General features: G+C 36.9%; 1 long non-coding RNA gene across 1 annotated transcript; it reads right to left on the bottom strand.

Annotated features, from left to right (window-relative positions):
* Nucleotides 1-1,098: 1,098 nt before the first annotated feature.
* Nucleotides 1,099-18,392, bottom strand: LOC141301762 (uncharacterized). The gene is made up of 5 exons (XR_012342229.1): nucleotides 17,666-18,392; nucleotides 12,482-12,574; nucleotides 6,441-6,578; nucleotides 3,074-3,165; nucleotides 1,099-2,773 (listed from the first exon to the last, which is right to left on the bottom strand). It is a non-coding gene; the product is annotated as an uncharacterized lncRNA (long non-coding RNA).
* Nucleotides 18,393-18,692: the final 300 nt, after the last annotated feature.

Raw genomic sequence — 18,692 nt, forward strand, 5'->3', positions numbered from 1 at the left:
GAGTCGATTCGACATTTTCCTGACCGTTTCCAAAACGTTCGTGAATTAAAGAAAACCGCGTCCGTTTGTTTTCACAGTGTACGACACAATATAAAACCATTCATGTATTTGAATATTGCAAAAAATTCGCATAGTCATACAGTACATAAATGCTTAGCTATATATGGATAAACACATAACCAATGAAAATTACTAACGATAGAAACCCATATAATGATTCACATTATACCTGACAGTATTTTTTACACTTTTTGTGTGTGTTGGAAACCCAGTGTTTCAGTGTTTTATGGTGATTAGAACAATCAGTGAAAATATGTAATACATAAGCGCCAATATTCACCAGTTCTACGTAGTGAAACGTCATTAGATGAGGAATGAATTGATATTTTAGACTGTGAATAGCTATAACCTATGTTGAGATGATTTGAACAGCTTTATTTTGTGAAACTCTGCTTATTTTGTAATATAGACACGCGTATTAGTTTTGTTCATTCAAACGGTGAGCATTCTCCCGAATGAAACTACAAATCCCACACAGCGCTGCGCCGAAACATCGCGAGAATTCTCAACGCGACTAACGCGGAAGAGAGGATGGTTATGTAAACACATAGACACGTAGTAGATATGCAGTTGAGCTACCTGTGAAAATACAGCGTAAACTGTTGTGAAGCACATTTTAAATCGACTCACACGTGCATGCGGGTACAAAAGCGATACGCGAGTGTTATACGCGGCGAAACTCACGTGAAGTCGGATTGTTTGGCTCTTGGCTCGTTCCTAGCTTGTCAGTTTGACATTCAGTCAGACTACCACACATGCTGGATCACTCCAACACATCCATGTCCACTGTCGCCATTCGGTTCACTCAGGAGCCGAAACTTAACCTAAAATATAAGCCCACCGATACGTGAACAATTCAAGCAACACATTTAACCTGTAAAACAGATACTGCTTAGTAGAAAAAAAGCATTTGTGTTGTCAAGGAAAATATTTTAATGTCTTTATTTTGAATTGTAAGACACTCCAGCTGTATAAGCCTTTCACTACAAAGTAGTAGTGAAAGGCTTCCACAGACAAATAAGCAAACAGACTCTAAAATAACTCCAAACATTTTATTTTTTCTGACATATGATAGAGAATACAAAAAGCAGGCAGTTTCATTACAAAAACGTGATTCATAAGTTTATCACGTGGACGACAAACTTCCATCTTTTGGATTTTGCAACATAATCACACTTATTAGGCTACTCACAACATATGTACAGCTTGTTTCATGCAAATCAAATAGCTAAACAATTAGTCAGGGTCGAATAGTACAGTATATATAAAAGTGCAGAAATGCAGAACTCACACGTTACGTTCTTACGTCGTCCACACTGCAGCAAGCTCATTTTACTCAATTCAGCTCAAACGGTTAAGCACATTTAGGCTTGTATGATGTACAATAACAGCTAAACAGAATATACTATACTTATTAAGCAATACAAATAAAAGACGTAAGGCACAAACAATCGGATACACAGTGTTATTTTTGTAACTATTATATCACAAAATAATACTCTACGAAATCTGAATGTTTTACTTAATTATCCTTTGCTTACACAACCTTTAAAACACAATTTTTGACATCAGACACACACCCTCTCTCGATCTCTCTCTCTCTCTCACACACACACACACACACACACACACACACGTTTCCTCTCACGTAACACATTATACAGTCTAGCTTTCAGTACTCGATCGACGCTCACTGATCAACCACAGACATCCTAATACTAACTCGACGCCTATAATCTTTATTCTTTAATTTAAACATATTTATTTCAAGCCCTTTCTGCACTACCCATCCCCTTTGACCCTTTGCTAAATCCAGCAAGTAATATTTCACATTTCCTGTGCTCAAAATGCTCCCTAAACACTACTAATGAAACCTTACTGCATGTATACAATATAATAAACATATCTAGCTTTAGAAGGTATGAAAACACAGCATTGTTTTAGTTGTAAGCTCATTTGGGCCGTGTGAGAGGTACGTCTGCAGCAGCATGTGCAGAGGACAACGAACGCCTGACAGCTCAAACTCTCCGTTCAATTGTCTACAGCTTCATATAACATTTTAAACTAGCTATTAGGATCTCACAAATATATAACCCTCACAATTATAAAGCACACAAGCTTAAAAAACTAGCGTCTGTAATCTTCACACACGTCCACAGACGTAGACGTTTCACGCGCTTGCGCTACACACACGTTCTTATTACCTCAGTCACAACAAATCCATTTCATACTACATATAGGCTATTATTTAATTAGAACAAATAAGATTAAATCAGACTGCGTCTGAATTGAGAATTAAAGCAACACAACTCAACACAAGCGCTTTTACGTGCGTCTCGGTTACACACCTGTAACGTTACAGTTTCTCTCATTCAGCTCAATAATTATAAAATACATATCTATACATTGTTTTATGTGCGAGTAAAAAAATTTTTAAAGCTCACGTTATTATTTTCATATTCCCTTACGTTTTAGCTCCTGCGCCTCAGACGTTACAAACGTCTGCACGTCACAACGTAAGCAACTCCAGCTCATTTATTAAACCCAAAGTAGTTCACAGACAAATACTGCAAATACCTGACGGTGTAATGTTAATCCTACAAAGTAATCAACTTGCTGAATATCCATTTACAGGTGTGAAGGTGTCTAACAGACGTTGGTTTGACGTTCATCCTGTGTGCAGGACACAAGGTAAAGTTTCTCAGTTTGGCACCTGTGAGGGAAAAAACAAAACATGTTTTAGTATTTTTTTATAAAGTACTATGCTCTAACTCATGTTTAATTTATGTACCATCTAAAACAAAAATCACTAATGGTGTTATATTACACTAAATACATTTTTAAATCATATATTTGATGTTTTTATCACAACTACTGCTTATTCATAAAATATAATATTTGTATAGTATATTTATAAGCATTATTTTACTATATAAGATGTATTAAGAGGCACATTCATATACTGTCAGCTTGACGTGGGTTACATACAGACGCTGAAAAAAATCCCACATACCTTAATTTTTCCCTTTGACGTGTGAGTTGTGGATCCGATGATAAACCATAGGAGCTCACCACGGTATTCTCACGACTGAGGCCTTTGCCATGCTAGACGGGGTTTGAAAGACAAAGGATGGAAAAACAGATGAGGATTTATGATTTTATACATCAGCAGTGATTTCAAAACTTTTACAGGAATATAAATATTTGTTTAGAGGGTGTTCTTTAACAATATATATTTTTTTTGTGCTCACAAACAATATCACACATGCTTTTGTATAGACACACACACACACACACACACACATACATTAGCCACAGATGCATAGACAGTGAAATGTAATTTTTATTCATGCACATCCACCTGCATCATGTTCACTTTCTTCACATCTTATAGATTTCAAACAGCCTTTTCATATTAACCACGTCTGTATAAATGCTTTCTTAAACATCTCCAATCCAAAATTTGTCAAAATTAATACATTTTCAATCAAACCTGCTTTAAACTGCTACAGTTTTATCACATCTGTGATTTAGATTAATATGACAGTGTTTAAAATTCCTTTAGCGTCGTTTTATTTCATAAAACAAGCTTAAATGCAAATTTACTTGTGAAGTACGTATGTTTGCTTTTTGAACACACACGAAACACTTAAAAATAAAGATGTGCGTCAAATATGTTTACAAAACTAAAAATTAAAATGGCATTTGAAATAAAATGTAATAAAAATAAAGGTAACTAAATGATCCTGTACTGTATAACTGAATGTCTTCGGCTCGTCTGGCCTGCCGTCTCGTTCTCAAAGCTCACGCATACGTTTCACAACCTCTCGGCCATGTGCTCACAAACGTACACACACTTCCAGCAGTCTACATGTGCGCAAAGATCATACACAGTCCTACACAAGCATTCTGTGCATATTTACAGACATATTCGCTTTTACTACATTTAAAAGCGGTTTTAGGGCCTCGAAACAAAGGCTTACAAACACACATGCATGTGCGCTCTCCTAGATACGTAAATACACAAACACACTTATATCATCAGTAGAACTGACCAAAAATACACACACTCATTTGCACACACACACAGAGGCCTTGCGACAATGATACAAAGCTTTCTGATATACACACACACATTGCACTTTTTTTCGTACACAACTTCACACATTCGTCTATAAAAACGGATAAAATGAACATGTTTTACTCTCATTATCGAATACACACACACACATCTATACATACATATCGGTGTATGATTTTGAATGTATAAGGTTTTGCAAACACACACACACCTTAAAATAATAATAATGCAAAGCATTCTGACACACTAACACACAAAACCATGCGTTCATATTAATACACACACAGATTTACACACACACACATTCGCTTAATCTATCGTCTTGAACACTTACAAAATATATACGCATACATAAATGTATTCAAATAATGTCCTTTTCTAATACTTGCACACTCGCATATTCCCTTTGCACTCATTTTGATACATAAATGTGTATATTTTACACACACTGCATCTTATATGCATGTTTTTATACACAAGACATCTTAAACTAATACATACACTTTTCTTGCTGATACACAAACATGCACACACACACTCTATCTCCCACTGTCTATACTGTCGAAACACACACATCTGCCTTTACATTTTCTAACAGACGTATACATACATACACAAGATATCTAACACACATCCACAAAGCATTCTGACACTTGCACACACATTCCCAGTGCATTTTGTGTGGGTGTGCAAACATATGACATAAGCAACACATCTCTCAGTTACATCACACAGATCTGGCCTGCTCAATGAAAATCTCCTCATCACAGTCATACAAATGTCACTATGTTCAAATGTGTTTGCTGAGAAGCCTATACTTCTTTTAATACATACATTTATATAGAGTATTTAAGAGGTACAATATGTAGTATATTATCGATATAAAACCAAACTGAATGATGAAAATTAGCTTTACAGCATCATTGAAACAGTAGATATATATATATATATATTTTATATAATTCCAAATGATAATCTACACTGAAACCTGATTTGCAGCAAAAAATATTATTATTGTAAATATGTACTGTATATATAATATTCTAGTGTATCAATACCACTGACTGAGGACATGTGTTTGTACATCTAACATGGTTATATATCAGTCTGCTCAGTCTTGCTGGCTCTACATTATTATACAAACCAAAAAAACACACAAAAAGTCTAAAAACAGTTCACACGATTCACGCAACCCTTTAAAAACTTGTGTTTGGCTTAAAAATGTGCATACTATCTAAAGTCCAGGGTGAAACTGAGTAATGGTGCAGATTAGTTCACTGGTTTCTATTACTGTCCATTTGATTAGCATAAAAATAGTTATTTGTCTTATTTTTAATAGATGTTTTTGCATTGCTAAAATACATATTGAGCTTTTTAAATTATCTTTTAATGTTAGTTTAGTTGATGTATGATTAAAAACTGCGAAACACAGACATTTATACATATATAAATGTATATGAATTGCTTTCACTTCAACAACTATATTTGTAACTAGTTTGTTCAGCCAGTACTTTTTGTGCAATGCCTCGGTTTTTCATACATCTTTTTGGTTTGCTGGTTTGAATCATTTTATAAAACTGATTAGTACATAAGCTGTTTTCTTAAAAAAAAAAAAAAAAAAACAAGCTGTATTTATATATACATATATAACCAGTATCTATTTTGGTCAGCAAGACTGCAATAATATAAGTGCTTTCCTCTGTACGCCGTCATCTTTTTATGTGCCGTCGGAGCCTGTACTTTCCTCACGACACTATCAGACCTGACCTGTCACATCTACATTGTTTTTTTTAGCATTAAATACATGATCAGCGGCCATTTAAAAACCTTGTTTTCTTCTTTTAACACACATTATAAGGATTATTTCTCTTCTAGTAGATATTTCAATCAAAGCAAACAGCGCAAGCATGCAGAAACACAACGTAATGTGAGCATTAAAGGTTTTGCTAACTTGATTTTTATACAAAACATTTCTAAAAGTGATTTAATGGCATTACATACTCAAAAAAAACTTCATTCTGTTTCTTTTCTACTCATTTTTTTCGTTTCTTGCTATTTAAAGAACATTTAAAAACATTCCCTGTAACTGATTTATGTTTATAAAATGATGTCTTTAGTTACACATTTGATCAGTCACAAGATTTACGGGTCACTGAGTTTCACCCATCAGCAAAGCCTAACATGCGAATGGATGTCGTGCCACAGAAAGTGCGTTTTGCATTACAACTCATTCGAGTGCCAGACACTCCCATGCTTCCCTGTAGATGTTTTGTGGCTCTAAATAGGTGTCGGTTGATACCTTGTTTATTGGTAAACCCAGTCATTTTCCTCCGTCATCTTCCATTGCTCTCAGCTGTTCCTCCCCTTCCATGAGGAACACGGTCAATTCGGCTTCACATCTCACGTTTGCATAGATGTCCAGTCATCAGCAGATTTTCTACAAAGAAAAGACGCAAACAATTACCAAGAAAGCCCAAAAAACATCTAGACATGCAGCCAAACAAACACAAACACAGCATCTACAATCTCCATTTGTGCTAAAATCATTGATTTAAAAATATAAATAAATAGCACTGGTATTTAGTACTTAATAAAGGCTATTTTTGTCTATTTTTTGAGTTGATTTGTATTAGTTATGTTTTATTATTTTAGATATGAGATGTTCATATGTACATGAATATGTTCTAACACTGTACATTTTTTGTCTCCATTCATAGTACACATTTTTAAACACTTTCATAAATGTAACTTTCACAGTTTTATTTCAATACACTATATTTAGATCTATAGGACTGGCTTTGAATGAGATATTTTTATTAAGAGCCAAGTTTTAATGGACGTAAGCTTAGTTTTTAAATGAAAAGCCATTGTATTTGGTGCTGTTTAGATGAATGACAACTTTAAATTAATGTATTTTACCACAAAATTACATTTCAAAACTGGAATTAGCTGGGAATATATATAAATATATATACACAGACGTGAACTGTTTTTGCACTGGTTATATAGAGAGCACGTGAATGCCGAGTGAATGCGTAAACAGGTATTTCTGCACCAGTGAGGTCATGCCATGTTCACATGATGGGACCACCCTCTTAGGAACAAGCAGACACTCCCCTTCCCTAAAAATTCCGCCCGGAACTGACTCATCCCTCACACCTTCCCTGACTCATCCATGTATGGATGGAGGGAATGTGTGAAAAGAGGGAAAGAATTGACAGGGGGCCACATATGCAAACATTCCTCTTGTTAGTCCATGCGGGCATGATTCCATAAGTGTTATTTGTCATTACGGCAGGCTAATGTTGGCATCACGTTCCTGTGGACTGATTAAAATGACAGTTAAAGTTTAAAATCCACATTATGTCTTTTTGCAAACAATTTAGGAAAGTCAAAGAATAAGGTAAAGCTTATAAGGTAAATGTTATTGGTCTCACTATATCATAATGAAATGCTCGTGAGGAGATGAAAGAATGTTTTTAACATGACATGTCCTCCTCAGACTGGATGATAAGACGTTGAGAGAGACCAGAGGAATGAGCTTCCACATTTTTTAATCATAATAGGTCATGGAAGTTATAAATTAGGCCTACTTATTTGTGATGCTTTTCAGTTGTTATATTTATAAAGCATGATTTAGATTTAGTTATTAATAGTTTAAGAGATAGTGAGTGATAAATGAACTCAATACTGTTTAATTATTTAAAAATGGACATATTAATTGTTCAGAAAAAAAAAAACAGACACAAGTTAAACCTGAATTGAACAGCAGGGCCTTTTCTTTGAGAGATGCATCTTCAATAAGCTAAAGTGCCTGGGTGAGAATTCCGGGTGACGTCTTTTGCGCACCCTGTTAATTAATAAAGAAACCTATACCTGATTTATTTAAAAAAACATAGATGTTTGTAATAATTGTGTGTGTTTGAATTAATCTACACTTTTAGCCATGAGTGAAGTCTTCCTCTGAGAAAAAAAAAGGACTGACGTGAAGTGCTGGTGAGACGTCTCAGACTACAGTATTAAAAAACTATATATATAATGTGAGATATTATATAAATTGTTTTTGAAAATAGACTTTTAAATGAAAACAGCCTATTCTAGTCTCTAGTCGTGTTTTGCAACTCATCTCTAGCTTCACTAAAAACTACAATATAATGTCAGTTAAATATAACTTATACACAGACAATGTACAAGATCGTATTTATGACTTTACAGTACACTCTTAAAAATAAAGGTGCTTCACGATGCCATAGAAGAACCTTTTTGTCTAAATGGTTCCATAAAGAACCTTTTACATCTGAAGAACCTTTCTGTTTCACAAAAGGTTCTTTTTGGAGAAAGAAGGTTCTTCAGATTATAAAAAGGTAAGAAAGAGATGGTTCTTTGACTGAATGGTTCTTTGTGGAACTAAAAATGGTTCATCTATGGCTTAAAGCACCTTTATTTTTAAGAGTGTACAGAAATCTATAACTATTTCTTTCAAAATCTGTATTAATCTGTATTAAAACTCTGTCTCAGGTTGTTTGTCAGCATCTCAACGTCATGTCGTGACATTTCTGCTGGGAGGTTTAAACATTTGTAGTGTCTAAAGACCAAATCAGACAATATTGTGGCATTAATTATTTAAAAAATGAAAGACAGATTAAAAAAAGCCAGCTAGGCTGAATTTATCTTCTGTAAGTTCTTTTGTGCCATCCAGCCTGTGTTAATACTGCTCCTTAGTCCGTAGGTAATAAATATTTTTTATGATACATTCATATTTTTTGCATTTAAAAACAACTAAAAGAATCCTTGCATAATATTCTAAACTAATCTGCAATGAGAACTACTGTTAGTATTAAAGTACTGCTGAAAGTCACACACTATGATCTCTAACTCGACAGAAAAGTAAAACTGCTCACAAGCCAATGCATATATCATTTTTTTATATTTTGCAGCTCAATATAATATTGTGGAACTAATTACTAAAAAAATAAAGCTTGGCTAATTTTATCTTCTAGGGTCTTTCGTACCGTCCAGTCTTTGTTAATACTAGCCCTTGCTCTGTAGGTGATTAATATTTTTTATGATACTTTTATATTTTTTGCATTTAAAAAATAATGTACTAAAAGACTCCTTGTATATTATTTTAACCTAACCTGCAATGAGGAATACTTCTGAAAGTCACATACTAAGCTCTCTAACTCAACAGAAAACTAAAACTGTTGATGTGCCAATGCACGTATCATTTTTTAACATACGTAGATACAGTTTTTTTTGTCTTTTGCAGCTTAAAATAATATTGTGGCACTTATTCCCAAAAAAAGAGAGACAGAAAACAAAAGCTTGGCTAATTTTATCTTCTAGGGTCTTTCGTATCGTCCAGCCTGTGTTAATACTGCCCTTTACTCTGTAGGTCATAAATATTTTTATGATACATTCATATTTTTGCATTTAAAAATAATGAACTATAAGAATCCTTGCATATCATTTTAACCTAACCTGCAATGAGGAATACTTCTGCAAGTCACACACTAAGCTCTCTAACTCCACAGAAAACTAAAACTGTTGACGTGCCAATGCACGATCATTTTTTTTTTAATACGTAGGTTAATTTTTTATATTTTGCAGCTTAAAATAATATTGTGACACTAATTCCCCCCCCCAAAAAAGCTTAGCTAATTTTATCTTCTAGGGGCTTTCGTATCGTCCAGCCTGTGTTAATACTGCCCTTTACTCCGTAGGTCGTAAATATTTTGATAATACAATTATACTTTTTGCATTTAAAAACAATGAACTAAAAGATTCCTTGCATATTGTTTTAAACTAACCTGCAGTTAGCCATACTACTGAAAGTCACACTCTAAGCTCTCTAAATCAACAGTAAACTAAAACTGTTGGTGAGCCAATGCACATATCATTTTTTTCCTCATACGTAGTTAAATTTTTTATATTTTGCAGCTCAACATTATATTATGTTACTAATTCCTAAAAAAAGAAAGAAAAAAAAGAAGCTTGGATAATTTTATCTTCTACTGTCTTTCATACGGTCCAGCCTGTGTTAATACTGTCCTTTACTCCGTAGGTCATAAATATTTTTATGATACATTCATATTTTTGCATTTAAAAACAATGAAAGAACGCTTGTATATTATTTTAACCTAACCTGCAATGAGGAGTACTTCTGAAAGTCACACACTAAGCTCTCTAACTCAACAGAAAACTAAAACTGTTGACGTGCCAAAGTACATATCATTTTTTGTTAACATACGTAGGTTTATTTTTTATATTTTGCAGCTTAAAATAATATTGTGGCACTTATTCCCAAAAAAAGAGACAGAAAACAAAAGCTTGGCTAATTTTATCTTCTAGGGTCTTTCGTACTGTCCAGCCTGTGTTAATACTGCCCTTTACTCCGTAGGTCATAAATATTTTCATGATACATTCATATTTTTGCATTTAAAAACAATGAACTATAAGAATCCTTGCATATCATTTTAAACTAACCTGCAATGAGGAATACTTCTGCAAGTCACACACTAAGCTCTCTAACTCCACAGAAAACTAAAACTGTTGACGTGCCAATGCACGATCATTTTTTTAAATACGTAGGTTAATTTTTTATATTTTGCAGCTTAAAATAATATTGTGACACTAATTCCCCCCCCCCCCCCCCCCCAAAAAAAAGCTTAGCTAATTTTATCTTCTAGGGGCTTTCGTATCGTCCAGCCTGTGTTAAAACTGCCCTTTACTCCATAGGTCGTAAATATTTTGATAATACAATTAAACTTTTTGCATTTAAAAACAATGAACTAAAAGATTCCTTGCATATTGTTTTAAACTAACCTGCAGTTAGCCATACTACTGAAAGTCACACACTAAGATCTCTAACTCAATGGTGAGCCAATGCACATATCATTTTTTTCACATGCGTAGGTTAATTTTTTGTATTTTGCAGCTCAACATAATATTGTGTTACTAATTCCTAAAAAAAGAGAGACAGAATATAAAACCTTGGCTAATTTTATCTTCTAGGGTCTTTTGTACCGTCCAGCCTGTGTTAATACCGCCCTTACCCTGTAGGTCATAAATATTTTTACGATACATTCATATTTGTTGCATTTAAAAACAATGAACTAAAAGAATCCTTGCATAGTATTTTAAACTAACCTGCAATGAGGAATACTTCTGCAAGTCACACACTAAGATCTCTAACTCCACAGAAAACTAAAACTGTTGATGTGCCAAAGCACGTATCATTTTTTTACTCATACGTAGGTTAATATTTTATATTTTGCAGCTCAAAATAATATAGTGGCACTAATTCCCAAAAAGAGAGAGAGAGAGAGAAAAAAAGCTTGGCTAATTTTATCTTCTAGGGCCTTTTGTACCGTCCAGCCTCTGTTAATACAGCCCTTACCCTGTAAGTCATAAATATTTTTACGATATATTCATATTTTTTGCATTTAAAAACAATGAACTAAAAGAATCCTTGCATTTTATTTTAAACTAACCTGCAATGAGGAATACTTCTGCAAGTCACACACTAAGATCTCTAACTCAACAGAAAACTATAACTGTTGGCAAGCCAATGCACATATAATTTTTTTCACAAACATAGGTTAATTTTTAATATTTTGTAGCTCGACATATTATCTCAGTAGTTGTTTCACTTCAATATGTTAAATACAAGTCTGTGTAATGTAACTAATGGCATGCAGTGAGAGCTAAAACATTCACAAAAACTAACAAATACTTTGTTCTTTTGTTCTACTTGAAAAAACACCTAAATACCTTTTAATTTTTAACTATCTACATAGGCGTACAGATATAAAATCAGTGTGTGTGTGTGTGTGTGTACTGATGTGTGTATGCGTCTATACATATATCACATACATTTACACTTATCAGAATGTATTTGCATACCTAATTGTTATATGAAATAAATATTTAAGGTATATTAAGCATAAATACATAACGTACAAACCAACGTTCACTATAGAAAAAAAAATCATGCTGTGTTTTCTATAAGCAACTCTTCATATGCTTTTCTATGAAAACTTATAATTTCCACATGCTAAACTATAGATGATTTATAAATGATCATGTAAATGTCCTGATATACACTATTTCACTGTTTAACTGTAAACTGCATCTTTAGCACTTGAGACGTTACACAGGCCTGAAACCGTTGGATACAACAGTTTGATAGGGATAATACTAACAAAGCAAACCCTCGTAATATCATGAAAACTTTAAAAAAAAATCCTGTCCCTGCTGCACTTTCAAACGCTTACTGACAGACACTGACAAGAACAGGGGCCACTCTCTCAAAGGCTGAGACTGATAGAATGAACTTACGAAGCGTCACCGTTTGGGAACGTTCTTTGATTCGAGTTCGTTCATTTCACCCTCCGTACTTGACACGACGGATGCCTCAAGTTCTGTCCTGTCCTGTGGACAAACACAAGAGCACACAGTTGTACATGAACAACAGTGGGATCGTTTGAACGCGCAGTTTGGGCAGTTTAACGGCCTCTGAGAAAGTTGGGAACAGTAGATAATGGAGCAAAAAACAAATGAGAGAATGGAAAAGCCTTTCGTAGCTACATCGTGACATTCACTCCACGTTCAGTGCACTTTTCAAATAAGTTTATACGGACAGGACGAGAGCACGAATCTAGGAACTTAACTGAAAAGCTTCATTAAACGCGTTTAGACAATACAAAAAGCATATCATAAAAGCCATAGAAGTCAATAAAAAAAATCTAACCTGTAAACTTTAAAACTTAACAGTAGATACTAGCTTAATGTATCAGTTTAGAAAAGTTTCTTGCACTTTTTCGACCACTTCAACCCCTCATGCAGAAAACTCGGAAATCGAGTAAAAGCGAGTAGAAATGATAGAAACTATTGGTATATATTTAATAAACACGCTTTTTAAACAAAATAAAGAAAAGCTTTTGATGTACGTGCTAGACAGGAGCTTCCTCCTATAAAGCTTTTTATACGATATTATAATATTTTCAACCTCATTTAATCATTAATTCTTGCTGTTGAATATGATATAATAATTTAAATTTATAAGGGCAACAAAATCCCCGTTTTTTTTCTGTAAATCAAACTTCCGCTTGTCTCTTTCGTCTGAGCATCAGATGAATCACTTAAATAAAAACTCAAACTCACAACGAACATCTACATTGTTGGATTTCTAACAGAGATTTTGATCATAACGTCGAATTAATTTTCTTAAAGTCTGAACAACTTTTTTTAGGCCCTTATGCTTATCAGAATAAAACAGGCGGCGTGGTATGCCAAACTCCATTAAGTTAAAGTTTCTTCATATTTCTTAACCATTTTCAGGAGGATCTCTTCTCCACGTCATTTTTTAATTGTTCTAATTTTGTAACCACATAATCTAAGGCAGTGCATCTTTGTTATAATGCAATAATGTGTGAGGGAACACAGACGAAATAAGTGTTAGTCTGACCTGAAGGAATTTAGGGTTGTCGTCACTAAGGGACTTAGTGGAGCCTTTTCCAAACACTGTAGCTTATAATGGGGGCATTTGTATTTGCACTTCCTCTCGCATATAGGACAGGGGACAGGTGAGTGTCACCGAAAACGGGAAATGACTTATGAGGTACTTAGGGGACCTGACTTGAAGATTGTAGTGACACGGATCACGTCACTTCTCAGTTGCTGAGAATTTCTCAATGGACTGGATCTGCATGGCATGAAAACTTTATCACCCAATGTGTCTACATGTTATATCCTGGGTTTGCGTAGGTGTGTCATATTTCATCGAGGTGTCATATTTCCAAAATACTGTGTGTGTGTGTGTGTGTGTGTGTGTGTGTGTGTGTGTGTGTTAGAGAGATATAGAGAGTATGTGTGTGTGTGTGTGTGTGTGTGAGGGATAGATCGAGGGTGTGTGTAAAAAGAGGGAGAGAAAAGAAATAAAAGAAAAGAAACCGAGGAGGTTGGGTGAAACCTTGTTGTCTTTGGGCACCTACGGTGACGTGTTCTCTTACACACACACACACACTCTCTCTCTCTCTCACACACACACACACACACACACACACACACACACACACACACACACACACACACACACACACACACACACACACACACACTCTCTCTCACACACTCTGGCACTCTGTCAGTGGGCTGATATTTTAATTTTAAACCTGCGTCCGGCAGGGTTATACAGCTTATATGTTATTGCGAACAGGGTGGGGTCATTTCAACATTGTTTGGCTTCTAAGTGAATAGCACACTAACGAGATGCCCCCCTCTCTCTCTCTCTTCCCCCCGAATGAACCACTGTGTTTTCCCACGTGCAAACTGGGAGGCTCGTTGGTGGAACTGTGGTTTTGTTTGGGTGACTTTTTGTAAGCGTATTAACGAGAGCAAATATTCTGGCAATGGAGACGCCAGATAACTCTCGACAGGGAGGGATCTTAGACTTTGGGGACGCAAGTGGGAGAGAAGAAGTTCGGCTTTGCATTTGAGCCGCAATACAGTGATGACATATTTTTGGGAAGGAAATAAAAATGTACAAAGTATTTGTAAAAAATAAACACAGTGATAATAATAATAATTAGTATAATAATAATGCAAGCATTTAATCCGCGCAGCGTATGGAGAGCATCAATCGGTGAATGCGCCTTCCGCAAATGCTTTTTGGGGTAAGGGCTTCCCAGCTAGATACTTATGAACAGCAAGCCCAGACCGCAAAAAGATTCGCGAAAGACAAATCGCAGTCTGAAGTCCGTGACATCAAACAGTGACATCCAGGTGGCTTGTGCATGGCTCTGGTTTCCCAATCCTATTGTGTCCAGACATCGGGAAAAGCGAGACCGCGAAGCCCTTTTCCGTGGCTGAACTGTATCCAACTCATTCACATTCTACGAGCATGGGAAGCTTTGAGAGCAGCCAGCATCCAAATGCCTGTATTCTGCGTGCGAGCGCTGTCCGCGGTGCTGAATTCTCACTCCTTCCCAGTAGTTTATTTGCGCTGTTTTTTTTCTAGTCGCGACGCATTGCATTTAAACAAAGACACACATATGACAGAGCGACCATTGAGCTCGTTTCTTTTCGCCTCGCCGTTTTGTTGCTACTATGAAATACATCCTCGGGTTCGTGATGCCGGAGAACTGAGCAGATGAAGCGCTCTTGGTGAGGAGAGAGCAGTCTGTAATCTGCTCGCAATAAATAGAGAGCAGCGAGAGATCTTATTGGCGCAAACAAAAAATCGTCATCCACCAATCGGTTTCTTGCTCATATAGGGACCCCCCTTTTTGAAAAAAAAAAAAGAGAAAGAAAGAAAGGGGAAACCAAATTGTATCCTAGTTGGCGCAAGTGACCAGAAATATTCCGTGTAAGACAATAACATTAAATGTTTTTATCAGTTTCTGTTTTAAAGCCCAATTCGTTCGCCATGTCACGTTTCAGCTACGTCTGGGGTGGCGTGCATTCATGTCTGCAAGTACATCGTCATGTATCCATTCAAAACAGACATTGGGTCGTTTTTAAAACGACTAACATTTTGGACGCGTCGCGTTCTAACGCGCGTGTAAAACAAAGCAGCACATCGCCAGCACGACGAAAACAACATGACAGGCTTCCGAGGCAATTTCATTGCATGACCACAGAGAGTTCACTGGCTGCTACCACTCAGTGAGGACACGGGGGTCTCTAAACTATCAGCAGAACATAACAAATTCTATACATTACAGTTGCATCATCGCCTGCAGGCACAACAAACAAAACAATGGTGCGTTACTAAGCGATCGGCAACGTTACATAAACGTTCTACATCCAACTTTACGACAACAGCAACAACACCATTTTGCAAATGCATCAACTTAATAATGGCATGACAACACACTAAAAGTGTGGATCACTTCTCAATCCAGCTGTGGAATGTGACTTCGTTTCACTTACCCGTGAAGTTCTGCTCTTACATCCACACGATCAAAATTGTTAAAGAGTGGCTCTTCTTGCTTGAACTATGCAAGAAACTATACAAAGTGGGAGGGTCACGATCTATATCTGGACACCCCCCCCCCCTCCCCATCCCTCCCTCCCTTCATCCCCCCCAGTCTAAATTCATCCCGAACCAAGATCTCCCCCCCTCCCTTCCCTTTAATCACTGATATTCTTCTTGCGCCTTCGTGGTGCAAGGGGAGGTTGAGGTGGCTAAGCAAAAGAGATATGGCTTGAGATGTAACAGGTGTAAAAAGAAAAAGAAAAAAAAAAAACGATCAAGCCCAGATGCCACCATTATAAGGATTTTATTTGGTGGTCGCATCATTTGCGGACGTCTCCAGTCAGTCACGATTCTCCCCCTTCTGTCTGCACCGCACAGCGACTGCATCTCCTGACGCAGCCAACGCGCACATATTACTCACTATAGCAGTCACGACTCGGATAAAACCGTGTTTCCACTAACATTACAACGCCAGCTTTGACTTGGGAAGATCTTGCTATGGCTGGGATAGGTGTATAGAGAGCCACAGTGTCTTTGAAAAGGTCAAGGTAATGAGTTTTTTTCTGCAAAGATCCGCGGTCATTCCTGGACTCGCTACTCTGGCATGTACGCTCTGAAGTATTTACGCGAACTCACATGTAAGATTTTGCTTTTGGAATACATAAACATGAGCATCTGAAACAATTCGACGCTTAATATGCACGCTGCAGGATTCAAGTTAGACATTTATTAAGAGATGCTTTGATTAAAACAAACGTGGTTGCTTTGCGCAACTGCACAGACGCGTTCGTTTTGGCACAAGACCAGTGTTATAGTCCACAGCAATAGAAAACAGTCGATTGCAGTACTGTATAATGAAAATGACGTGGGCGGAAGAGTAATCCATGTGAATCCGCCTATAGCTACACAGTCTCAAGCACATCTGATGGAAGTGTTCAAACAACGCAAGCGGGAACATAGCACGAAAAAAAAAAAAAAAAACTTAAGCTGCGTTTTGAGAACGTTTGCCGAGTGGCTTCCCTTTCACGGGTGATGGCCAAAACAGGGCTGACCATTTAAGGGCGATTTTGCTTGCACGGAACCCCTTGACGCCACACCAGGGCTTCCCTCGTCGGCTGCTGCTGGTGATTTTCCTTTTGGCGCGGCGTCTTCCACCTTTATTTATTAGCCTCACATATTTTGAGAGATATGTCCCCTCACTCTTCTAGTGTTATCGCTTTCCATTCACACTTTCAGCTGTAGCGAAGAGGCAAAAAAACGACTCAACAGCGCCGTCAGACAAAGGAGTTTGGATTTGGATTTCACTTATTTACCATTCGCGAGATTCCTGCTCTGAGGAGAGAGTGGTTTATTTCATTTTAAACAAGTGGATGAAAACAGCAAAGCACCTGTTTGAGACAGAATGCGTAAAACAAATGCATGCTGATCGGTGGAGGGAATGGCAAGTTAGGCTACTCAATCAATGCATGCCAAAAAAAATCGTGCACAAAAATCAAATAAACATGTGAACGAACCCAAAGAAAGCGTCGCGAATGTGTACTTACCAGTGCAGGAAGCCCTGGCTGAAAGCAGGGAAAACACAGACATGAGTACAAAACCATCATAACGTGAGCAAAAACAACAAGCAAAAGGAAAAATCAAATACTGCCCTTGATTCATATCTATCCTCAGCAACACGTCCAAGTTTTCTCAGAATCGCAGTCCTTTTTATACAAGTGATACCCTCTGCCTATTTCTGGACCACGATCAAACACTGATGCTATTTTTAGCGCCCAGTAAGAAAAAAACACACTCACAAAGACATCGCTCAGGAGCGTTACGTGGAGTGCATGTAATGTACATTAATTTTGCCTCTCCAACTCCATGCAAGGGCTCCGACTCGCCTCCGAAGCATTGCTGCAGTGATTTTTTTCTTTTTTCTTTTTTTTTTTTCAGACGAACTGCTTCAGTGCCCCTCTCTCTTATGGGCTAAATATTTCCTAAACGTTCGCTTTCTCAGCACAAGTTGTTCTCGCTCTCCTCGTTCCTTTATGTTGCTCGCCATCCTCTTTATTATACGCGTCTTACGCGGCGTGTCTCCATGCAACTTTCGCTTGGAAACTCGGGACGGATTCGCTGCTCATAAAGAAAACACACGCACGCACGCACGCTCACTCACTCACACACACAGACTGACCCGAGCGCGCAAACAACCGAGCCGAATATGTTTTGTCTTTAGAGCAGTACACAAACGATGATAATTAACGCTTGCAGAATCTCTCTCGCTTTTTTTTTTTTTTTTTTTTTTTTTTGAGGGCTGCGTCAGTTACTAGGCATTGACGTCACGTTTAGGTTCTCCCACTTCACAGTCTATGGCTGCTGATTACAACCGTCTCTGTTGTGCTCGCAGACAGCCTAGCGCTAATGAAAATGGCTCGGGCTAAATAGGTGAAAGACGGACAGTGTCCGCGCTTGCAAGTGACCACAGCCCCGGTTTCCCAGAGCGAAACCACTCCTTGCAGTCGCCAGGCATCGTGAAAAACTCATTTGCCAATGGATTCCGTGGCAAACGCGCACCACTAGCCTATATAT

The sequence above is a fragment of the Garra rufa genome, chromosome 25 (genome assembly GCF_049309525.1).
Source record: "Garra rufa chromosome 25, GarRuf1.0, whole genome shotgun sequence".
NCBI classification, from domain to species: domain Eukaryota; kingdom Metazoa; phylum Chordata; class Actinopteri; order Cypriniformes; family Cyprinidae; genus Garra; species Garra rufa.